The 27,171-nt window shown below is 35.3% G+C and overlaps 1 protein-coding gene across 1 annotated transcript in view; it reads left to right on the top strand.

The window, feature by feature from the left end:
* The first annotated feature begins 213 nt into the window (after positions 1-213).
* LOC145684729 (uncharacterized) overlaps positions 214-27,171 on the top strand; it is a 129,661-nt gene continuing 102,703 nt past the window's right edge. Inside the window, exon 1 of the mRNA XM_081757103.1 lies at positions 214-289. The gene's annotated coding sequence lies outside the window, so the exon portion shown is untranslated. The remainder of the gene's footprint in view (positions 290-27,171) is intronic.

The following is a 27,171-nucleotide window of genomic DNA, read 5'->3' as shown; positions in this document are numbered from 1 at the left end:
TTGTATATTTCAATATAGTTATATCTCAGTAAATTGAATGTTTGTCGTATAACGTAAACCTATAATCTAGTAAAGAAAAAGACGCTCTTTCACCTATATAAAATGTATAATATTATTTCGTCTGGTTTCCGCTTGGGAGCGTTAACAACGGCCATCGAGTTTCGAAATACGACACGCTACAAGCGTCTAGTAATGTTACATCATTCTATACTTCAGTGGTGAGCGAGTTCCGAAGGGTGCATATCGCTGAAGACGGTTATATCTCAGTTGCAACTGTATTCGGCTGGTGGTAAGTTAATTTTTGAATTATCTTTAACAGATGAGTGTTACATTTGCAGATGCAACTATATTCGTCCTATATTGTTAATTGTTTAATGGGTTGCATTTTGTAGAACAATGTTTTTATATAGTAGATACAACCATATTAGACATCTTCAAAACAGTATTTAATTTTCCATCTCACTCTTCTTGTAGTCAAACAGTCATCTTTTATAAGGATATTGATGTTTCTAATAATGTAGCTACTTTACAGTTACATCAGCATTGTAACACGAAAAAAAATACATCTTGAAAAGTGTCACTTTAAATTTATCGTACATACTATTTCCGATTTACCAAAGTATGTTGCTTCCAAGAACACATTTTTCATAAATATCTCTTCAAAAAATCAATTAAATATCAGAATGATATAAGGGTATCAAAACTTCCGCTGTAACTCACAAAAAATTATTACTTTAATTTTTTTTACAGGAATAGCATTGTTGTGTGTTTCCATTTTCTAACTTAGAGAAGTGGTATTGTTCCTATAAAGGTAACCAAGAAAGTTCTGTCGCTTTTTGAGTCACCACTTTCGAACATAGATATGTCACCTAAGACATACCTGGAAGATCCAAAATAGTCTTTATTGGCATCGACGACGTAATCCCAACGTTCTGGAAGTCCATGGATTCTATCGCGGTAGAACCTGGTGGGCGAAGAAGGTACCAAGTGTATTTTGCACCTCTACTAAAGATTTGAACTGACGTCCTCTAACGTGATTGTCCAAGGAACGGAACAGGTGATAATATGACGGTGCAATGTCCGGAAAGTATGATGGATGCAATAGTGTTTTTCATCCAAGGCGTATAATGGTGTCCCTGGTCATCTTAGCCACGTGGGGCATAGCGTTGTCTTGTAACAGAAGTTCTGGCTCCAGAGTTTTGAGTTTTCCTTGAACATGCTCAACTGCGGACAGTAAACAGTTGCGTTGATGCTCTGACCAGCTGGTAGCAGTTCCCATGCACAATGCCGCCAGTAGTACACCAAACACACAGGAAGACCTTGTGTTGCAGTGCTGGTTTCGGTGGTTTTGGAACAGGTTCATGGGATGCTAACAAATGATGACGGCGCCGTGGAGCTTTGTACAGGACCCACTTCTCATCACATGTCAACACCCTGTCCAGAAATGGCTTCTTCCTCAGACGAGACAATAAGGAAACAAAGGTGTCTGCTCGCGTTGCCTTCTGAGTTGGAGTCAAATCATGTGCGTCCCATCGACTCAACTTGTAGTGCTTCCCCAGTTGATAGATGTTTCTGCATTCACACTGAATTGTAGACCCAGTTCCTCACATGTCTGGTCACTGTTCACCTCGATTGCCATGTGAAAATCTTCATTTGTTGGTCTTCCGTCAACTGATATGTCTTTGAGGGTTTCGTCGTCATCCTTAACTTGTTAAACCACCTCTTCACTATCCACGACCCTCACCTAATGCCTGGCATATCTTCCGTCCCCTGCAGCGGCGTTTGACCCCAGTTTGAACTCGTACAGCATATACGCCCTCATGAAGCTCTGTGGAGGTCCCATGTTCACTCTGTTCTTACGCAAGTTCACGGTGTAATTGAACTGCCACAACCAGGTAGTGTGTTGGATATACCCACACCAACAACTGACCTTCGCATTATCTCCATTCGCATTCAACTCACTGTGTGAGGGCCAATTGAACACGGAACTCCAAAGTGGCGTAATTATGTTTTGGACATCGTTGTCTAATGGTCTACCACCACACTATTTATTGTATGCTTGTAGGGTATGCCGGGGCTGTTCAGCCTATTTGATGTACAGGTTCGGCCAAACGAGGCATCCTGCCCGTAGTTCCCCTCTTTTGGACATCTGTCCTCGTGTACGAGGTGCGCTGTCACGATCTGTCCCTCGATCTTGACGCGTTAACGTGTAACCCCTATTCACCAACGGAGTGGGATGTGCCCACTGCGCGACAGAATCGAAGTTCTGCGTACCAGTTACCTACTGATGGAGGCACACTGCTAGCGAGCCAATCCACTCAGGATCTGCAGGCATGGTGCCCGAGGGTTTCAAGGCAGGCTCTCGCGCTTCCTCTAATCTCCCGCTCGCTGTTACCCATGTTCCTGAGATTGGCTCCCATGAGCTACCGAATCCTACAGTGTGACCACAGCCCGGCAGAGTCCAAGCCAATCCGGGAACCCCGGGTAATACCCGAGGGGGCTTGTTTAGTTCCGGCCCTGCCTGCGTCTATCGTTCAACTGGCAACCGTCTTCGCGTGTAAAGGTACCATGCACACGTCGAGACACTCCCGTATCTCATCCCGGATGCAACGTTACGTGTTAAGTCACCATTTGACTTTGATGCCAGACCATATCCCACAGAAATCGTTGCCCTCCGGGATCAGAAATCGTTGCCCAGTTACCTGAGATTGGCATATTTCCCTAGTTACCGTTCAGTCCTCCTGCAGGCAGGAATCTGACATTCCCCTCCTCTAATTACGATAGAGATACACCATACATTACCAGAACCAATAACTGATGTAGACCGTCTATCGAACAGACATGTTTATTTGGGAATAAGTTATAACCCTCCTGGTAGGATCGCCAGAGCAATAAGGGGCTACCTCTCTTTTTACCGCGTTGAGATACTACGTACACTACCAGACACAATGGCATGTGTTAGTCGTCCATTTGGATATCGGTTTCCCTCATTCCCTTGCAGGGTTAGAAAAGGTTATTGCTATATCGTCAAAAGTATTGAATTGTGTCTGTAATAAAGTGTGTGTGATTCATGTTAAATTTTCATTTCAACAAAAAGGTTTTAAACGGTTATTTTTGAACATACTTATGACAAAAATTATATTCAATTTTTATTGTTTTCTATGATTCACCTACTCTATTTTTAATATCTTATTTGCACATCACTATCTTTCACCCAATTATACCGCAGACGTTGAGAGAGAGAGAATAGGAGCGAAAGTGGATGAGGGAATCATCAAGAAAGTGCAAATTTAAAGAAAATTTCATTATAATTTGTATGTTATATCAGCAGTTATATGAACAACACCCTATTCGCATATTGTTACATTAAAGATTATTATTTTTTAAGTCATAAAGTTATTATACTGCAATATATCCTGTTAGCGAATGATCTTTGATGCTTAGGAAGTCTCCTTGCAGCTATACAATCACCAGCTACCTGTATTTGTAGCCACCAGAAATAGCTTAAGGTTCTTGAAATTTCAAATGCCGTTTTCAAAAACATTGAATTCCGAGATGTAACCCTCTTCCAGTGGGGGTACAATATATAGGTAGGGTGTCTCAAAAGTCCCCTTACATAGGAAAACTATGTTATTATCAGACTTACAAAAAAGAGAAAAAACATCTCCAAATATGATGTTTTCAATCTAAGGTGAAGATTTTTTTTTAAATCTGACCAGCCGTTTGGGATGTACACTCTTTATTCTTCCAATGTTAAATGAAAATGCAACGTTGCAATTTATTTGGAACCACAACAAAAGTAAATTTAGTTACTGTCTTTTACGCTAACATGTCGATGGCCCCATTTCAAACAGTAACTGTATTTGGCGAATTGTCCCAAACGGCTGGTTCGATTTAAAAAAAAACCTTCAATTTAGATTGAAAATGTCATATTTGGACAAAATGTTTTTTCCTCTTACATTTTGTTTAACACTGATAATAACAGAGTTATCCTATGTCAGGGGACTTTTGAGACGTCCTGTATACAGAGCGTCCCATTTTAATCTTTCCACGGAAATGTATTGAAAACGGTTAAACATAAATGAACCGAACAAAAACTCAAATGGGAAATGCTATGGAGCACATCGAGTAGTGTTGTCGCGATACCCCTCGCGACTGCCCTTCATGGAGGCCCAGGGCCCAACTTTAAAATTTTAAATGCAAACAAGGGGCGGATGATACCTCCTTCGATAGATCATTAAAAACTAAAAAGCATTGTGGCAAAAGATTGATCATATCGGCCACCGTACTCAAAATGGCCGCCAAGACATGGTGTCTGCATCAGATAAAACGTCTAGTACCACTAATATGAAAACGATTGGAGATAATTGAAGATAACAAAAGTGAAAGAGGAAAATGACATGAGGAACGTCGAATGATGTAGCGGTGTTCCATAGGGCTCCTTCCATGGTGTCCCAGGGCTCCACTTTAAAATGTTCAATGAAAACATGGGGCGAGTGATACCTCGTTTAAAACCTAAGGAGCGCTGTACAAAAGATTGTTCATATAGATCACCGTTTTCAAAATGACCACCAAGACATTGGGCATTTTACGTTTATCAGATAAAACTCCAGTGGCTATAGAATGAGACGGTTAAAGATAAATGAACGAAACAAACATTCGAATGGGAAATCACACAGATAAACATTCCACGGCTCGAGAATGTTGCAACAGAGGAAAAGATGATTAGAGTAAAAGTACCATAGTACCAAGGAGGAAATCTAATTCCTATAAAATTATCTTTCCGCCCTTTGTCCTTAAGTGGGTGAAGCGAGAAGGAACGGTGAAATTTACAATGAGAACCTTAGTTTTTGCAAATTGAGTCTACACAACAGAAGTTTCAGAAATGTGTTGTTATAAGAGACAGATATCGCTGTAATGAGAAAAAGTAGGTAAAATTTGTGTTAAATGGTATCTTCGATTTTTATTTCTGACAATAATTTGATGCGAAAATGAATCTAATGAAATGCGAAACAAAATTGTCAAACAATGTAGTGTTTACAACGATATGTTCATTGGTTTTGTTCAACGGTCGTCTACACGATAATGGTTCGATTCTTTTCGTTCTATGTCTTCTTCCATGTCATGTCCAGGGTTACTCTTTTGAGTCTCCTCACCTCTCACGTCTGGGGTGTTTTTTCTTCGTGAGTCTCCATGGCTCTTGGTGAGTCCCCGTGCATGTCCATTTTCGACCTACCCGATACTACCTGCGAGGGATATTTAGGAGATAGAATATTAGGTTCACTAAGATGTACACATTTATATTCTGAATAATTTACTCAGTAACGGAACGGTACATACTGATGCAGATGCCTCCCAAATATCTTGCACGCATCGCGTTAAATTTTCAGGGGAAAGCGAACGGGCAAAAGGTTTGCAAGTTTCTAAAATGTATTATTAAAACCTTTGCTTCCCATTTCACTTGCTTCTTTTTCCCCATCAAATCTTCTTTTTTCCCACACTTTGCAATACAAATGGGTATTCAAAACCGAATTTCACCTTATTTTTATTCATTACAGTACCAGTCACTTGTACACAAAAGGTTTCAGACAAACCATACCTAATGCAAGTATATGTGCGGTTTTCATTTGAAATTTTCTATTCACTTCTGTTTCACACAGTTACGGAGAGAGACCAGGAAGATAATTTTCTGAGAGTTAGATTTCCTCCTTTGCATCATTTCACTTTTACTCTAATCATCTTTTTCTGTGTTACAACATTCTCCAGACGTGGAATGATAAATACCCTCTGTAATTTCATATACGAGTTTTATTTAGTTCATTTACCTTTAACTGTTTTCATTCTATAGGCACTGGACACTTATCTGATACAATTACCATGTCTTGGTGGTAATTTTGAAAACGGTCACATATTATGAACAATTTTTTGCTACAGCGCTCTTTAGATTTTAAAGATCTATCGGACGAGGTATCACTCGCCCCATGTTTCCATTAAAAATTTTAAAGTTAAGCCCTGATACCAAATGCAAGGCGGCATTGAGGGAGACCGCGACGTCATTCGACGTGCCCCATATCATTCTCCTGTTTCACTTTTGTTCTGTTCATTTATCTCCAACTGTTTTTACATTAGTGGTACTGTATGTTTTATCCGATACAGGAATCATGTCTTGGCAGTCATTTTAAATAGGTGGCCGATATGACAAACGTTTTGCCATAACACCTTTTGATATTTAAAGACCTATCGAACGAGATATCACATGCCCCATGTTTATATTTAAAATTTTAAAGTTGGGCCCTGAGCCCCATGAAGGGCGAACTTGGGGAGCTCTGCGACCACACCAATCAATGTGCCCCATAGCATATTCTGTTTGTAGTTCTACTCCCTTGCACGTTTGGTAGTGTTTTTGACATGATTGAACTACAAATAACGATTTATTTTGTCTTACAATAAGCAAATGAATATTTTTTAAATTAGGATTTTTATAAAATAATACATAAATAAGTATTTTGGAAAGAAAATCATGTTGGATCGATACAGAAATTTAAATGAAAGCGAGAGAAAATTTATGATCACGCTCCAACAAAATGATGTAAAAACAACGGTGATTTCAGACCTCTACATTTCAATGCAGACAATGTTGTGTAAAAATGTTAGCTTTGTTTTGCCTTAAACTTCAAATGGACAGTATAAACGTTTTCAGAAAAATGTGCATAAACCTTTATATTCAACTACAAAGTCATAGAAAAGAATATTCTGTTTCAGTTTTTCGCAGAAAAAATATAGGTTCGTGTTACAATTTTCACTCCATAAATGCAATATACTGCAAGATATTACACATGAGACTTTTTAAATATTATATTAAAATGAAAATGAGACCGTTTCTGTATTTCACTTGGATTTCCTATTACTAATTGCAAAATTCTACTAAGACTACTTTTGGAATTAAAATACATAAATATATAAAACAAGATTATATAACAAATAATCTTTCCATAATCCAAACGATATGAAGCTTGTGCAAAAGCTACGATGCAAGACAAGAAAACCTTTTTTTTTCCTTTTGTATCGTGTCATTTAATGGGCAACATTAGTGAACAGTGATAAAAATGGGAGAAGTATTAATGTCCAGTGTATGTGGCTATAGATCACATTAAAGTGATGTAAACGTTTCAATAATCTAAAGTATTGGTTTATGCTCTATAGAACCGTTTCCAGACTTTCTTTGCAACTCTCATATACTATTTATCTATATTTTTTGTTCATTGTATTGCAATAATCAATAATATAATTAAATGTTAAAGCGTACTTACTAGTTTCATATACTCCCCAACCAGATACAATTCCCGTTGATCCTGCGTAGTCACTGCTTCCATCTGCTAATTTAACAGGCTGAATAGTGTCTGCAATGAGAAAGTATAGTAAGTAAAGTAGTTGACTTATGGCAGCCTCTACACATTTATCTTAAAGCGTAATTTTCGAGAAAGTACAGTGGAAGAGAAAAATGTAAACCTAAAAATTATAACTGTACAATAAATACTCCACATGTAAGGCTAACTCACATTAAGACTTTTGTTTTGACACTAGCAAGACGACAGTAGTATACATACTTTGGTTAATGAGTCATAACTCAGAGCTATAATTAACTCCTAAATTCCAATTGTTGTTGAAGTTTAACATCGTCCAAAGATGGAATATACAGCGATCGGTAGATCACACAAACTGAAAAGAATGACATGCAGAAGGATACATTCTATAACGTAGATTTCAAGAAAAACGAAGAACAAAATATAATTTATATTCTGCTTGAACGAATTACTCATCTACTAAAACAATGTGCAGCATAACGAGGCTCGAGGGAAACACATACGAACACGATTGGTTGAGTGCGGCTGTGCTAACCAAGTGACGTCATACTCATTCGGCAAAGTTCTTCTGCTTTTAAGTCTCAATTTAAGGCGCCTGCTCTTTTAATGCTTCTGCTATTTTAGGTTGTAATCTTTCTTTTCCTTTTTCGCAAACTTGACACTTTGCGTATTGGGTGCTCTCACCGTTTTGCAGGTGTGTCGAGCATTTATGCTGGCATTTCGTTCACTTTGACAATCGGACATTTTGAGGGTTGATATGGTGCTATTTTGTCCCACAATGATATGTCTACGAGATTGCTAAGAGAATAGCATCAACTCTAAAAGTGAACGTTCGAGTGTTGTTGCGGCAGCCACACAGAAGTTTTCATTTAAACGCGTAAATTATAAAGGTATAAATTGTTTAATTTAGGGTTGGATATCAAACTTACGATTACAGTCCAATCGACTTGAGTAAGGCCGAAAATAATTCTCCTTTGGATAATATACAAAGAACAAATATTGCGGTTTCTGTACTCCGATATCTTGTAATAAAATAAAAATAATTTAGTAGTGGTAGTATAAATGCCAACTATTTGACTACTATTAAGGACTTGACTCATTTTGTTATTTCTAATTATAAGTATTAATTAATTAATCACTTACACAGCCGGGAGGTTAAGGACATACGGCAACTACGGAACGACACGTTTTATTGGAAACAACAAATCAGAGGCAAACAGATGATTTACGGTAATTGGAGAATTCGACTACTTTGAGTAACAGTGAAAAACAGTGGTTACTGAATTTGTACACACAGTAGTGGAGTAATTTCATTTTGAAAATCTGTTTAATGTCACTGGAAAAGGAGATCAAATCAAAGTTACAGACCAACATGTAGTTCAAGTAGCTCGAATTAGAAGTAAAAATAAATATATTGAGCACATCACCACACCGTGTTATACTATATAGTTACTTTTCTGGAAATTGTGGCGTGGAATCGTGATGTGCAGCAATGTGGAACAGCCTACCTTATTGTGTTAATTGTATAGTTGACTATTCTGCTTGGTCTAATGATTGTCTAGAATTAAAATTGTAGAATGGTATCAGTGATTTCCGCAACTGACATTAAGTGTTGCCTATATCACTATAGTTCTCTTAAATTATGGGTACCCGGTCAACTGACATTCATACACAAACAGAACTCTCTAACCTAAGAGCCTCGAACTAAAAATCCAACTATTGACTTTTTCTAACAAACATTTCATAACACCACGTGTCGTTCGTACGGGTGGCTTTGAGCTAACGCAGCACATTGCCACTTACCATATATTGCTGCTATCGACTTAAATACCAACATATGAGTCGGTTTTTAAACGCCCTTTCCTCAAGACATATAAATTTCCATCAGTTCGCAAGTGTTATTCAACATCGCTCAATTATATTGTTGAGGACGAGCTGATGGATAGTGGGTGAATGATAATTAACTTACAAGTTAAGGCTATCTTGAACCTAATCCTTTTCGAATTTGACGCTTCTACAACGGAAAATTCACGATTTCAGTAACGTTCAACGTGCAGTAACGAAGATTTGAAAAACAAATGGTCTGTTACCACTTCCCGGCAGTTTTGTGTTTGGAGGGAATACATTTTAAGCTAACAGATTTCCCTCTGCTTTCTCGTTAAATATTTAAAGATGTATAAACACGCTGATATTAGCACTGCTGCCGGGGAGCGACTACTTACTTTCTAACTTTGTTTCTCGAAACATTAACGTAAACCCCAGGTTGCAAGATGTTGCAGTTCAAGGTTTCCTTCTTCGTACGATTACAACTTGTTTGTTGTATGATAATAGTAGCGAAGTCATTCTGAAGTGAAGTTACCAGTAGGCGTGGTCGTATCACTAATCTTTATAATCAAATTGAGCCAACTGTGTTGAGTATCGCAAATTAGAATGCGTACCATAGTCTATGAGTTTCATTCGAACTTACGATTGTGTAATCAAGTAACGGAATCCCTAGATAAGAATGAAATTCTTGTCCTTAACATTAATAGTGTAACTTTTCTCCTGGTTCACTACCAATTCCTGCATCGAACTCTCCCTGTGCAGTGTTTCCCTTGCGCAAATTCAGGTCTTTGTGATAGTAGTCATTGGTTGTGATCCCTGAGAATCTGCCAAATAGGCTACTACTTAGACGTAGCTGGTCTGTAGGAGATGTCCCCACTTTCATAGCCGTGCTAGAATCTTTCCAATCTTAAACCAATAACACATACACGGTAAGCATACACTGCTCTTAGGAATTTTACAACGACTTATCAAAATGATAGTCGTAAACCTGGTTCGTTTGCTAAAATAAAACTTTGAAGTGGTAGTATTTCTTCCTCATGTAAAAATTAGCTTCGATATGTAAATACCATTAATCTCACCTTTTTAATAAATAGGACAACGTCTATAAATGGTGTTAAACAGGTTTATTATTTTTGATATAACTTAAGTATCTTTTTCTTTAAACTGTTAAATACACAAAGTCACTGACTAGGTAACCATAAAACATGTCCATATCAACAACTATCCCATAATAATCACTTACATATATTAAAAACATTCTTCTTCTGTTAATACGAAATTAGCATTCTACTAAGTATAGTGCACATGTATGAGTACTTTCTGCCCTAGGTACAGGTAAATATTACTCAAGCCAAAGTATTTTGTTGTATAAAATGTCGCTCGACAAAGGGACTGAATATAAAAGTCATGAGTAGGCTTGGCTTTTATCTTCAAGAACCACTGGTCCGTTTACATTAGTGTTTTTACATTGAATATGTCCATCATATTTTGATCGCACCTTGTATATCTATTCATTACACTTTACATATACATTAAACAAATCTTACATTTCATCAATATTTATCTTTAATTACATTAATTATATTTATTTCATTATTATTCACTATATTATCAATATATCTTCTTATTAAAAATATCGTCGTTCATTTAATTAATCGTCGACGGGTGCGATTTCAAAAATCGTAAAGGACAAACGTGGGTTACAAATAGTTCGAGCGCATTATATAATAAATAAGTTAGATGTTGCATTTAAAGGTATACATCGTAACACTAAGATGTTATAATAAAGAAGAATCTCATTCAAGGTAGTCGTTGAATAATTGATTTTATACAATGGATCTTATTCTTAACATAATCTTTGACAATTAAGTTTTCAACACAAATCAATCTAATATAAATAATCTTTGCTCTTAATCAATTATAAATCGAATTATAATTCCTCATTTTGCTTGTATAGCGAAGTTATGAAGATTGTTTTCATTATTGATATTTACACATAAACTTAAAAATGAAAATTCACAAGAATCTATAACGGATATGAATTTAACCTAATTTCATTGACGGTAATCATGTTACATTCGTACTTGCATACGATTCTAATAAAGTACATTGTACTGCACAATCGTGATTAGGTTCTACATTATGTTGTACATGTCTTTCATCGTGATTTTGATTTTGATATGAAGTGCCATCTCTTGATCTCCAATTACGTCTATCCACATAGTTCGCTGTATTCCTGGAATTTCGCCAAATGTTTCGTCTATTTTGCAACCTATTTCGATTAGGGGATCTGACATAATAATTACCATGATTAGTTAGATTAGGCGGATTCCCTACATAACTTTGCCTATTTTGCTCACTTTGATTGCTAGAGTATACTCGGCTTAGGTTAGGTCCGGTATTATTCACACTCCGAATATTTAAATTCCGAACAGGCACCAAATGATCTGAATTATTCTTATTTTTACCCATTCCAGATTGTGGGTTCATGGCATGGTATTGAGTTTCGTAACATTGGACAAGCATCAATAAATGGCTGAAACTCATACACTGTGTGGAAAATAAGATCTGTTGCAGTTTAAATGGAAGCAAATTTCGAATCGATGCTATTATTCTCGATTCCGATTGCAAAGGATTAACGACCTTTAATTCGTTGTAGACATTTACAACAAACTCTACAAGAGATTTGTGCAATCGAGGATTGAAGTGTTGATTTCTAAGGGTGGCATCTCTATTTGCCAGCAAAAAGTCATTTTCATAATTTGCGATCAATGCCGCTTTGAATTCCTCATATGTACTAATATGATCACGTATTGCCTTAAACCATAAGGAACAAGGTGGGAGTAATACATGGGGTATTAATTTCATATATTGTGATCGATCGATAGACATTATATTGCATTCGTCTTGGAATTTCTCTAAGAAAGAAGTAGCATTCTCATTACACTTACCACTGAATTTGCTCATAGCTCGAATTTCACTCATTTTAACACTTAATTTTACCTTCCCTTTCTCATTCCTTGTTCTTGTTGAGTGATAGTTCCTATCCTTGACGTGCTGTGTCGTGACACCATCTAAGTTTCGCTCATCAGTACTCTTCGGATAACTTTCTTCTAGGATAATATCCTCATCAGATCCGGGCGAAGGCGAGATCATCTCTGGTGAGTGGGGCAACTCAAAGCGATCACTACCCAAGTTATTTCGGTAAATGTTGTCTTTAGCCTGTAACGTTCTAATCTCTTCCTGAATAGTAGCTAATAACTGTGTATTTACACGTATGTTATTAGAATTGTTGCTAACCTGGATCTTTTGCTGTTTAATGGAAGATTCTATTACTTCTAAATCTTTTTTTACAGCACAAATTTCTTGATTTTGGTGATTGTGCTTTTCCTTTCAATCATCGGATATTCTTTTTAACTTTTCCTCGAACTGTGAAGATAGGTCGTTCACCACCTGGACAATTGTTTGTTTCGTTTCATCTGATTTCTGTTCTATCCGTTCTATCCGTCTACTTAATTCTTCATATTGCTTGTTAGCTTCGTCAAACTTCAGTTCTATCTTCTGTTCCATGGTCTTGTTAGATTCGTTGAACTTATGTTCCATGATCTGGTTAGCTTCGTCAAACTTCTGTTCCATTCGTCTACTTAATTCTTCATTTCGCTTGTTAGCTTCGTCAGACTTTTGATCTATGGTCTGCTTTAATTCTTCGTATCGCTTGTTAGCTTCGTCAGACTTCTGCTCTATGGTCTGCTTTATCTCGGTAGACATTTGCATCATTTGTCGCTGTAAAGCTAACAAGATATCTTCCGATGTCAATCCTGGTGTTACACTAGTCTCTTCTTGGTCACTAGTATTTGATTCCTGCTGCATTGCTTCGTTGTCCATTTTTCTTATGATTATCTTACCACTTCGCAATACGGTTAAGTTCTTATTCATAAAAGTAAATTCAACCTTACTCTTCTTCTTCGGGAACTGAATTTACAAAGTCCCGGGTGAGGTAAACCAAATTTTTACAACGACTTATCAAAATGATAGTCGTAAACCTGGTTCGTTTGCTAAAATAAAACTTTGAAGTGGTAGTATTTCTTCCTCATGTAAAAATTAGCTTCGATATGTAAATACCATTAATCTCACCTTTTTAATAAATATGACAACGTCTATAAATGGTGTTAAACAGGTTTATTATTTTTGATATAACTTAAGTATCTTTTTCTTTAAACTGTTAAATACACAAAGTCACTGACTAGGTAACCATAAAACATGTCCATATCAACAACTATCCCATAATAATCACTTACATATATTAAAAACATTCTTCTTCTGTTAATACGAAATTAGCATTCTACTAAGTATAGTGCACATGTATGAGTACTTTCTGCCCTAGGTACAGGTAAATATTACTCAAGCCAAAGTATTTTGTTGTAATTTCCTCTGTAATATTTTTAGCGTCTGGTCAGCAAACGTCTGGTATTGCTATTTCTTTCAATTTAGTTACGATTTATGATAATACTTGTCGTCACGGAATTTTAAAACCTCTATGTTATTGGATTCGTGTAATGTGGGCTCCTGTCACTACGGCGTAGCACGTTCTCAGGTTGCGAAGAAAGGAAGACCTTCTAGATATAGAGGTTATTTGCAAAAACATTGAATAAGCAGTCGTGGACAGACGAGAAGTGGTGATCCTACAGCTTGAGGATTTGGCGTGAGGCTAACAACCTCAGCCTGTAAAAAACATACACATTTATATAATTCAAGATATGTATAATGCATGTAGGACAGAAGTGAAGAGAACGTGAGGAATAACAGAAGAGTTCACAGTTAAAGTGAGACTTGATCTAGTCTTAGGTGATAAAGTACGTTGTGATAGGAACGCTTTATTACTTCTTGGTTTTGTGTAAACTTTCCTACATTTTTCATGAAATGTATCACTTCTCAGTCCCTTAAGTTGACATTCGTTTTCATTTTTCACTTTAATACTGCAATCTACTAATGTTTTCAGTCACTTTTCCTTTATTATATATGTAACACCATCACCGAAAAGTCTCTCACAAGATAAAAAGAAATTCAGCTGACTTCTTGAACGTAGACAATCAAATAGACATGATTCTTTATCCTTCGTCACACATGCAATAAATGAAAAATATATTAATTTATATTTTATATAAAAAATTACTAAAACAAAATAGTATCAGAAAATTGTCATTAAGATTCTACCACAAAGTGATTCTGAAACAAAAGTGCATAATTTGCCACGCCTATAACACCTAAACGGTGCATCCTAGAGAAAAAATGAAGAGAACATTTCTTGTAGAGAATTAAATGTAGATTACTTTTTGTAATTACATGTTCTGCTGTAACATGCTTTCCATGCGAGATATTTTTTTAAACTAATTTTTGGCAGCATTTTACCAAGCTGGCGGCCAAAGCCGGGGTAGTAGAGTGGTGCAAAATTAGTATGTTGTTTCGGACACTTATATAAAGAAAATAAAATTTGTTCCAGTTTTCCATCATTTTTCCCTTATTCGACCCTAAATCATTCCTTATTCACTGGCCTATTAAGAACAATATAGTGCAGTCTGGTGTCATAGCGAATATGGCACAAGACAGAAACAGATGAAGGACAGCGATCCGAAAAGTCGACCACAGCTAATTGGAAAAAAGACTTTGAAGAGGGAGAAGTTGAATTGTGTGAAGAACATGAGAATAATGTAAAATGCAGAAGAGAAAATGTTAACTAAGAGTCGAAGCACTGTTCAGGTAGTTATTTTGAGGAAAGAGAGTTAATAATAGCAAAAATCTCACTCAGTGATCGGGCGGAGTAATGTGTCTGATTCTTGAAAGATTGTTACAAAATGGTGTAAAACATTACACGGAATGGCACTGATCGTCCAAAAATAACTACTTTTATGGACAAGTGTTTACTGGAAAAACAAGCAAACGGAAAGCTTTCCGAAAGAACCAATAGCACTACTCAAGAGAAATTTGCAATTAGTATTGATTAGGACGGTGTCCGAGTGCCTTAAGATCTATAGTTTTGGGGGTAGGATTGCGGTAAACTAACCATTCCTTCAAGTAGTAAACATTACCAAAAAATACCATAGTGCCGAAAAAATAAAATGAAATAACAACTGAAAAGATGAACAATGAAAGTGGGCATTGTGGACTGACAAATCTAAATTCAAACTTTTCGGCTTCCAATGCTATAAGTTTGTGCGTTGTGATTCGGACCGCATAATACCTACAGCAAGGTATTAAGAAGGCGCCGTTACTGTTAGGTGATGCTTTACAGACTACCAAGCTGATATTTAGTTCGACGTAATGGAATAATGAACAAAAATGTGTTTCATAAAGGAGTCACGGAATTCCGTCAGGAACGGAGATGTGGTGCAGTAACTTTCTACTGTAACAAGATACCATCCCAAACATTCTTCCAAGCTATGCAGTAGTTATTTGCAATACAAAGAAGACTATTATATCACTTAGAAATGGAATAGTCTTCACAGTCAAAAAATTTGTTGCTCATCGAGCTTTTGTAAGATGAATTTGACAGGACAGTCTGTAAATGCATGTAAAAGAACACTTAGGTGTTTAGAACGCTTTTCAGAGCTACTGGAGTCGCATAGCCTAGAAAAAGTTCATAAATAAAGATGAATGGAATTTGCGAAAATCTTACCAAGGCTAAAGATCGGCATTTTATTGAACGTAAACACACACAATAAATTTCTTTCAGTACAAAGATTACCATATGTTTTAATTTCTTTATATTAGCGATGGTGTTTATTTTGCAGAAAAATCCAACAAATTTGGTTCTATGTGGGTACATTTTTTAAAAATCTGAAATATCAATGGTGTGTTAGACTTTTGACAACGACTATATATCGGTGTGAATTATATCTTGTTTATTGAAACGCATCCATTTTTCGGCTTGATATTCAATCGCAGTTTAACGTACGCATAATACATTCACAACTTTAATTACTTTATCTCCTTGCTAGGCCTATTTCTCATGGTCTGATTCAGTCCACATTTAACTGTGGTTGTATTGCTTATTCAATTGCTTACACTTTTCTACTCAATCAATTTGTCATTGTCCATTACCTGAGCATTCGGCTACATATTGGTGCTTCTCACGCTAGTTCTGTTGCTAGTCTAATCTTAAAACAAATGAACAATCGTTAATCTACTCCTCATGAGATACGTAATCAGAATTATGGAATAAAAGTTCGATATATTCTGTGGAACTAATATATGAAGAGCTGGTGCTCGTCAAAAACGAACGCTAACAGGAACACACTGGGTTTTGGGAAGTTTCTGTAGTTGTTGCGACTGTGGTCTGAAGTTTTGGATTGTTGACTGAAACAAAATCTCCTTGGATGGAAACGTGAGACGTCTGGGTTGCCAGAGTTTTACAAGAAATGCCTGCAACAATAGCACGGGACACAAAAAGTGAGGAAGGGATGCTTTCTTTTAAACGACGCTCATCATTGGTAACAGACATCTTCTCAATAACCAATAGCTCTCGGATACCTTTCTCACGATCAAAGGCTTGACAGTCTCTAAACCAAGCAAAATGCTCGCCCTTGTAGTTGACGTAAAAGGGTTTTGTCGCTGTACAGAGTTCAACACCATAACTTCCCTGGCTACAATTAGTAAAAAGAGCAGCATTCACATTACGCGGCTTGCTGGTATGCCCGTAGTGTTACGTTTGAAACAACGAAGGGGACTAGGAATACAGGGGTGCACCTTAAGTCGAAAGTAACCAGCCTTAACGTAGTCCGGAAGTGTCTCTTAACTGAAGATAAGAATCAGTGACTGAGTAGCAACGAGTTCACCTGACTTCTTATTTTGTTGCGAGCTATCTCTACAACTTGTTGGTCCGCGAGGTTTGATTTAATCTCCTCCTCATTGACGTCTAGGAAGTCCGAACATGATATTACACTGCGAGAGACGTTCAGTAGACAATCGGGCGCCGTCGACATGTTCACTGGTCTAATGTAAGTCAATTTGAGTAGCTTCACTGTTTGTTTCTCGTCAACTGTTTGCACCAATAATGTACCATTCCGTAATTTAAAAGGGTTAACCTGTCCGGAGTAGGTAATACTTTATTAGTGAAACGAGACAATCCCTTAATAACACTCAGACGATTTGCTTCAGTATTTGCACTATCAGCATCTTTCTCTTTAATTGCAAGAAATCAGATTACAGACATCACGATACTTGTCTTTTTTCTACAGTATCAAAATCTTAAGATTTTCTCACGCTTTCGTTTAGTTTGGACTTCTTACGAGAGGGTAAGCATGCAACTTTTTTCTCTCGTATATTCTCGTATGCACAACTAAGCTGTTTCAGTCACAAATTCAGACATAATTAAAATATAGCAGTTTTTATTTTCATATATGTTTATTTTTCATGAGCATAATATTTTCCTCAAATTGTCAACAAACATATTTAATCACCTGTAAGAAAGAACGGTTTATAATATGTAATAATCTCTTCACTCCAACTGAAGAAACTGAATGTATCTAAATAAAGTTGTTGTAGATGGACTCATTTCAAAATTAAGCTTTTCATAACTAACGATATCACGTATTTGTAACATTTTCGAAGTTTTGTTAGCAATCAAAGCATATTTACACTTCAAAGAAACAGGCATTCTTTCTTCCCCAGGCACTTTCATTAGCTATTCAAGTGCTTTCTGAAACACCTGTAAGGATATAGAAAGATATTTGCCTTTTTATAACCCCTTCAAAGAAAGGAGGTTCTCAAATTCACCTGTAGGCTTATGTATGTATGTTTGTTTCTTTGGAGGGTTGTACGTGATTATATCGAGAACTGTTGATGATGCTTCGATATGATTTTCACTAATCGGACAATCTATTCCCAAGGAAGGGTTTTACTTATACATTTTTTTAAATATTAAAAAACTTAAATGATTCCTGTAACGCCTAATGAGGTAAAATATTATCCTAAAACAATCAGAAACTCAACAAAGTAAGATGTTGTACCATGCCCATAAACAGTACATTTTATGTACTATTTATGGGCATGGTACAGTACATTTTTTCACAACCTGTGCATTTCCACTTTTATTGATATAAAATTGTAAAATGTAGTGCATTTTTACGAAAAGTTCGTTCATCTTTACGGCAGAATAACGTATGTCTCAATCTAAGAATTCTAATAATTTTTCCATATCTACTAGCCGCGATTATCAGCTGTCAAATTATGTTAGGCCTGTCCTGTTGCTACTAATATACCTTGGATTTGATGCACTAACGACATATAATGCGCAAAACCCTGACCACTTCTTAGACTTCATTTTAATATTTTTCACTAATGTAATGAACTATTTCTGAGGAAGGTTCTCACCTATAATAAAACATATTTCAATAATTTTGATAATTACTTATTTCGCATTTGTTCACGCATGCTTCCTATCCAGACACATTTTACCGGGAATTAGTATCCTACCTTTAGTTTAAGTATTTAACTAACCTGCTGGGATAAAGAAAAATTGGACTTCTTAAAATAAACTTAAAACAAAAATAACTGACTTGAAGGACGCACAAAAAGAAAAAGGTAAAAGCTTTTTAAAACCAAAGTAACCAACTTCAAAAACGTGTCTGAAAAGAAAAGGTTCCGAAGAAATTTGAACAGATTTCAAAGGACGTAATAAAAGCCAGAAAATAATGAAAGCGCCATAACTTTTTGAATTCGTACGAAGCCAACATATTAGTACCTCCTAAAATTAGCATGAAAATAATTTTATATTAGACATCTGACGATGGTGACGAAGTCATCTGATTCGATTGTCAGTTTCACAAGCGTTTTACAAACTGTATTCTGCAAATCATCAATGATCCTCAAGATCTGCCCTTTGATCCCCTTAGATTAATTATTTATCTCCCCTCCTGCTATATAGTTAGTGAACGTGATTTTTGCGCGGGAGGTCATGGTTCTATTTTCGATGGAAGTACATGTTGCTAGGATCCCACGTTAATCATAGGTCTATGTGTCATATAGTGTAGGTGTTGAACGAGATATAAAACTTCAAATAAACCACCAAGATTGAACATTTGTCCAAAAGAAACAGAAAAGTAACATTGAAATGAATTTCGGAGATATTAGGTAGTTTGTAGTAGCAATAAACTAAGAGCAGATTATTGTTCCAGTATATTGACACAAAATAACACTAAAGCAATGCACAATTGCAATTACATAAAGAATAAATTTCTATTAAAAATTGACATGACGGAATTTTGACCCTGTTCTGAAGCATAGCAGTTTCGTACGATAACATTACGCCACAAGTTCTTAATGCGAAATTGACAATTTAAATTAGTAGTTAAGGAAAACATCTAGAAAAATGTCTTCCATCTTTTCTTCTTCAAAAGTAGAAGCTTGGTTGCAGAAATAACCTAACCGCAACCTTGGGGAATATTTCGAGATATTTTTGTTTTCATTCAGAAAGATCTATGTAACCTGTTTCTCACCTGAAGAAGGAAATGATGAATAATTCATTGAGTAACTCACCCGAGAAACATCTCTTCATATAGGCTCTAATATCTTGTCTAGTCCTACATGAAATGTTTTTAAGTACCTAACAGTTTTGTGCAACATCAAGTGACTGATTGCGGTAGGAAAATGACTACTCCATTAAACTTTCAGGCGAGTCATTGCGAATTTCAGCAGGTCAAAGTTTTTAACATAAGACATTTCAATTTCAACCCATACTCAGTGTGAAGGCAAAATCTTTTCCTGTAGAGAGAGAAAGAAATGTTCGAATGGCGAAAATGATAATGAAGGTAGGTGATCAATGAATGGAGATAAAGCTTTTAAAACTTCTTGTTTTCCGTAAATTGTTCAAGATTTATTATTTTCAGTTAATTTCCACTATTCTTAACTCAAGTATCGTCAGCGTTTTTAATTTTTCCTCATATGCAGTATCTAGTCAAATAATATATTACAGACACAAGTTATTAGTTATTGATACATTGTGCTTCAAGAATAAAGTGTTAACTGAGAATGGAGAAATGATCACGTATCATCAACTGTACAGTATAAAGCCCTGGTTCAGGCAGGGCTGTCAACCGTTTCGTAGGCGAGAAATGTTACGTTAAGTTTGGTTGCATTTGTCAAGGCTTTGTAACATCAGCAAATATGGTGGACACCACTTAATGGGATTATATCAATCAATATGTCCACGTCCAGATACTTATGCTGGTGACTATTAACTATTCTAACTTGTTTCTTTAGTTTCATTTAGAAACTTCAGTATCATTAGGGTATTCATAAGTATGCCACAGCAACTGTCTATATCAAGGATTATAGATGCTGCTATTACAACCTTTTTTGCTCCATTGTGAAAAAATAATAAAAGAAAGAAATAAGTAAATAAGATGAATTTAGAGAGGTAAATATCTTTACTTATCTATTGAGTCAATTAGAATATTGACATAAATTAATATAACTGAATCTGGGAGAAATTTAAAATTAAATATTTTTTCTAGTGAACTGTTTAAGTCGTATTTAATCAACTTTTAAATCAATGTGAATTTCGATAAAAACTGACCTAATGATGTAGCTGCCTTCTTGTGATATATATGATTTTCCTGCCCTGTTGTTTCTCCTGAGACATAATATCCAATGATCTGAAAATAAATAAAGAAGTAATTGAATTGCTAGGAAAGAATAAACTAGGAAATTATTTAATTTCAGTGGAATAGTTAAGCACTGTCACTTACTGACATTTTATCATTTATTACTTGTGGTTTCCCGATCTCTTTAAACTGTATAATTCTTTAATCCACATCAATGCAGTGAGTAACGTGAAATATTATAGATATTGATCATACATTTATTTTAGCTTTCCAGTCTCTCTCTTGTTCAAGCTTAGTTAACATTTATAGAAGAACTAGCAGAAGTATCGCTTCTTCTTGCAGTAAGAATAAGATTATTAAATATTTGAAGACTTTCTGGTTTCGGAATACATAGTAACTAAATTTAAATTTCGCTAGAGTTACGTAAACATTTCAGAAATCGCCCTAAATACAGTTTAACAACGTCAAGACTAAGTCAGACAGTTCCCTTACACACTAAATGTCGGATTCATGTCTATTCATACAACTGCTTAGGCAAGGGTGCCTATCCTCGAGGACCAAGGGGTCCCCGGCCCCCCCGCCCCCAAAGCTCATGTGGGCCCCCTCAATGTATTTCTAAATGTACAATATTTGGCATAATTTGAATGCAATTTGGCTTAAAATCCTCATATATGCTTTCTGCATCTGAATGCCCCCCCCCCCCAAAAAAAAATTTACAGAGAAATCGGCGCCCTTATGCTTAGGTAAAATATTTATCGTAGATATTCACAGGAATAGTTTCTTCAAAAGTAAACAAAAGATAAAAGTGAAACACATTTAGCAAAATTTTACTCCAATTTCTTGATCACGTAAACGCTATTCCTTTTATCTCAAAACAAAGCAAGTTTGTATGGAACTTGTGACAAATGTAGATATGATTGTAAGAAATGGACATAAATTATGATCGAAAGGAAGAATACTCCATAAATTGATTTTAGAAGATCATGTCTGTGCCATTCGCGAAGCAGATATCAAAGTACTGGCTAAAGTAGGGAAGTATCACTCGAATGAAAGGAGTGGAAACTACTTTCCAAGATTTATTAGGTTGATCCGAATGATATGTCTAATTTCTTATTTGGTAGTAAACTCACCTCAGCAACACAACCTAGGGATAAATATAGTCCATGACTAACTTCACAAACTCTGTATACGTCCAGCAAACAGGCTGGAGTACCGGCAAAATCAGAAAACAGTGCGATCTTGAACGGGTCTATTTAGGCATTTTGTGGCCGTAACCAATTTATAGCGGGAGGGCGTTCGCCCGCCACACCTACCGAGTGATAAGCTGTCTAATAATGAAATCGCATCAGTATATCTATGATGGTTTTGCTTTAGTGGCAAACTAGTTTACAACACATTCACATTTTGTTATATAAAAATATCTGTGGGTTTAGGTTTATTTTAGAACAATAATGAAGTGTACCAAACCAAACAAAAATCATAATAATACTTTAGCCAAATAAACTATTCTAAACGTTGACTTTTGTGGCCCATATACTTCTTCGGCGCAATTCAGCTTAGCTCGTTTGACTGGTAGGAAATCTACAACTAACAGGGTCGTGTGAACGTGCATCATGGAGAACTGACAATTGCGAATGCTTTTCCTTTATTCCTCCAAACTAATACATTGTACACAACAAGCTGCCCAAAAATGGAACAAAAATGGCGATCTTTCGGAGTTGGTTCGTGGAATTTCGTTCCGATGACAGCGTTACAAAAGAACTCCGTAGACAGCGGCCAACATAATATTGGGTAACCTTCTCAAGAACACCGTGTAATCGAATCCTTGGAAAAGTGTCCGTATCATTGCAAACGAGTTAGGCATATACCATATCATCAGTCGTTGGTGGGTGGGTGTTCATGTTCTACTATAACTCTAAAACACATGGAGTTATTTCAAATAAGCTTAGTATACATATGGTTTAAAATCAGAAATCTTGTTGTTATGTAAACATTCCTAGCTCTACTAGGAATTAGGGTAGATAGGGGTGACGTAAAAATATTTAAAAGCGACAGAATTAATTGTCGAATAAATGCTTTTCGGGGTCATTGATATGAATACTGATTCTCCCAATGTCGCTAAGTTCAATATCAGCTCCCAGTGTAAGTAAGACATCTCTAACACCTCCTGTGTGGGATTCGAAGAGGGTGATATGTAGAAAGAAGTTGAAAATGACGTATATTAGTGTCGAATTCATAGTTTTTGAAATCACAAAGATGAATAGCCACACTTCCGAGGCTGTTCAAATTCACGCTTAGTCCCTTTCGGCACGGTAGATGAGAGAGGGTGAAAAATAAAATATCCAAAAAAAGACTGAGAAAAGTGTCGAATGTATAGATTTCGGGGTGTGACCACTTGATATAATTTTGGAACATAGTACCTACATGAATGTGGATTTTTTATAATGCCGCTTCGATTAAAGCTTGTGTTCTATGGAGGTAGGGTGTTTCAAAATTTATTCTAGAAGTGAAGTATCGTATGAAATTTTATCATTACATTTTTGTTGAAATGCGTATCTTAATGGGGAAGGGAATTCAAATATTTCCGATACATCTATTCTCTCTGTGTCTAGAATGAATATTTTATCTAGTATAAAATAAAAAAAAACTCTTACAGTTACTGTAGTTTTAACTGGTAATATGTGTAAATATAGGCGTACTGATAACTTGCGTAATTAATAACAATGCAATTAAAGACATGGTACTTAATAATTAAATTACACAAGTTATTAAATTGTAGTAAATATTTTTAAAAAGTAAATTTTGATAATACTTTTGCTTTAGTTACTTACATATATGATCACGAAAATAAAACAGCAGAAGAAGTGATACTTCATGTTGCTCTACTTGCTACGTTTCAGGCCATAGTATTAGATACTTGTAGAGCTTCTTAAGTTATAAGTGAAACTGCCATTTTTAAAAAATAGTATGTTTTAAACATCATTGGCCTATTATTTCTAACAAGTTGATAATTGTTTTTTTAAAATGTGCTTTACTTTTTACAGATTCCGATGACTGTACAAAAAAATTAAGTATTATTTTTATTAGTTCTTATTGAAGATAAAGAATAAAAAAATAGAAAATGGTAGTCTCATATGATAAATGTTTTACTACTAACAAATTAAAAGAAACTATTAATTGTACACTGATAGCTGAACGTCGTCTATGAGATTGCGTAATGTCATCCGTATGGTATATTTATTGATAAATAAAGTACGTAATTAGATGTGTTCTGTATTGTTTCAACATACTGCGAACTCTGTAAAGATTTCAGTTTTGGTGCAAAATGTACGTATTTTTTCAACAAACAAAAAATTGAAATAAGTTATACGTTTTCTGCAAAGATGTATCTTCGTTTCATGATTAGAAATAAGCAAATAAGCACAATATATTCAGAAAGTAATATGTCCATTTACATAACATTTTATCAGAGTTTAAAAACTTGTCGTTCTTGTACAAGGAAACTAATTAAGAGTGAATAAATTGTTTCATACCCATTGTAATGTTGGTTCATAATAGTTCAATAGTTTAATTACCTTTCTCAATTTAAAAATAGTAAATTTTATGTAAATTAATTCCACATGTCCGTAAAATTATAATATAATTTTATTTGAAAGCAAACTCCTCATGAACGTATTCTATAGGGTTAGGAAATAGGGTTGAAACAGCTTGAGAATTTTACGAACAGCTCATGGGTTAGGTCTAATGTGAAATTGAATCAATGTTTGGAAGGCTGCCATCTTGGTGAGACAATAAATATTTAATGTCGTTATTTCAAATGACAATATGTCATATGATACATCAAATGACACTCCTTCTCAAGGATAAAGCGAATGCTGTGATTCATTACACAATAACTGTAACTATGGTACACTTTCAAACTTAGAGTAAGTCATCACACCTTAACACATCTTGACTTAGAGTAAGTACTACAACAACCACATTTATCATTAGGGGGTATTGCTTTGCTTGTATAAACGATTCATCGCACAGTCTTAGGTTCAAACCTTCAAAGTTAAAGCTATACTTTTGCAGTATTTTTTTTACTGAGTAAAGTGTTACTGTTAAGAATTGGGGATTTCGTGAAACCTCTTATTATTCCCTTTCTCAAAATATTGCAAGTTACTTCTGCAGAAATACATTTTTCTTACAGTGATTGTATCATGACAACTTCAAGGACCAAACGTTACTAGAAACATTGATATATGCAATCAAATATTGACATTAAAACAGTATTTCTCCTGTTAAAAGGGCTATTCATGATTTCATGGTAATAGAATATAACCAAAGCAAGGTACACTTGCGTAGAAACGTCACCAGTGGTATAGTCTATTACCTTAGCAGAATAATAGGTATCAATCAAATGTAGAGCAGTTAGGGAAGACTATCGTTATATTCAGTATAGGAACTATTACATATACATAACGAATCACTTTCTCAAAAGCGCAGATCTTATTTGGACACATTGGATGTCAAGTGATGTGAGTCAAAAAAAAAAGAAGAAAAGGAAAGGATTAATCCTTTCATTTACATCTATATATGGGTATACCTTTTCAAAAGGAGTTTTGTAAACAGAAAATTGTAAGATCATAAATAGCATGGTTATTGTTTTGATTCAAAACATAAGAGAAATATGAATTGTTCATGGAATGTTGGATTTCTAATTACCCTTCTGCAAAATTTTAATTTTCTATTGACTTGCTGCTTTGCACCTCTGGTATGTAACTGCAGTTCCAATATTGTTTACTTTTTTTTAGTATTTTGCGTTTCTTCAAGTATTTTTAAAGAACATTATTTGGTTTATTACAAGTGATGGCCGTAACTACTTTATATAATACCTAGCTATGCATTTTTTTTATTTTTTATTTCTCCTTATCTGTGATCAGAGAACACATCCATCTGGATTACTAACTTATTGATGATAATGTTTTTTTTACTAGATTCTACTTTCTTTAAAAACTGTGTTTGTTCAGTGATTTTTAAACCTAATTCACAGCGTTTTAAGTGCAACGTTTAATTACTGACAAGCAGCGTTACAATATTATTTCGCAACTGATCTACAATATTGGAATCGTCTCAAGATAAGGAATTATCAATGTGGTATGATTATCAAGGAATTGGGAATCTCTTACTATCCACATTTATTTTGTCTGTTATTCTTTCGTTCGAAAATATGATTTTCGGTAATGTTGAGTAACACTATTAGCGCATTCAATATTTTCAGTTCAAATCTGTACGTAATAAATAAAAATAATTATATTATTCTTTTAATGAATTTTACATCAGAAAATGTCAGAATGCATGGCATTTGGTGAGCAAACTAGAAATCATTTTGTCTTATTGTTGTATCGAATATTCAGAACAATGCTGTATACGACACAGAAATCGTAAACGCAGCACAATTCAGACAAATGTTCCATTTAAACCAAACTACACACTTGAAAGATTGACAAATAGAGTTTTGATACACAGTACAAAAATACATTTACGATAATGAGATGCGTTAATCCGTTAATATTTGCAATTCGATTTGCTCGCAATCAATAAAATTTCTTCATTTACATCGTAGATGGTTGAACATTATTTCTGGCCTGACAAAATACTGCCACAAATAATACTCAATTCAAAAATAATTTGCCCTTTTTATAGAATTAAGATTTGTTTGTTATACGAAATAATATTCGAAATAATGGATACATTTTTTCCATATTCACCACAGATGGATATGGATACCACACATGAATAAAGATACTTTGTTCGTGATTTCTTCACAAGTGATACTGACTTCTGATGGCAGTTACGTTCTGACATAACAGTTCCTTGTAGAATTCCGTGGAGGGCCTTTGGACTTCATGCCTAGTATACAATCATAAGTTATTTTGGTGCCACTATAGGATTATTTTCTTCTCGCTTCTTCAATAGTTACCTACCTCATTTGTGTTTAAATCAAGCATCGATCTCCAAACTTTTTAGCCTAAAGGCCACAATAGTTTCTCCACTAAGTCAAAAAACGGGCTAGCTAATTCATATCATAAATACTGTAGAGCCAGCGACATCTCGTAAGGAGCGGCAGAATTATACAAAACGTCAATTATGCTTGCTTAGTCGGAATATACAGCGCCGTCTTCTAGCCGTTAGCAGAATTAGAACGTGATCGCTTGTCTGGAAGATTCGAGTGCATCGAATGTTTTCTAATATGTTCTACGTACCGAGGACCTGTTTAAAAACAGTGTATTCTATTTATACACAACCTGGGCTTGCAATTGTATCAATTAGCGTTATTTTGATTTGAAGTTACATACATTTTGTACGAATTCCTATAAATATGGAAGAGAAATTAAAGA

The sequence above is a fragment of the Thermobia domestica genome, chromosome 5, assembly GCF_964235325.1.
Source record: "Thermobia domestica chromosome 5, izTheDome1.hap1.1, whole genome shotgun sequence".
In the NCBI taxonomy this organism is placed as follows: Eukaryota; Metazoa; Arthropoda; class Insecta; order Zygentoma; family Lepismatidae; genus Thermobia; species Thermobia domestica.
This window is presented reverse-complemented; position numbering and strand designations above follow the sequence as displayed.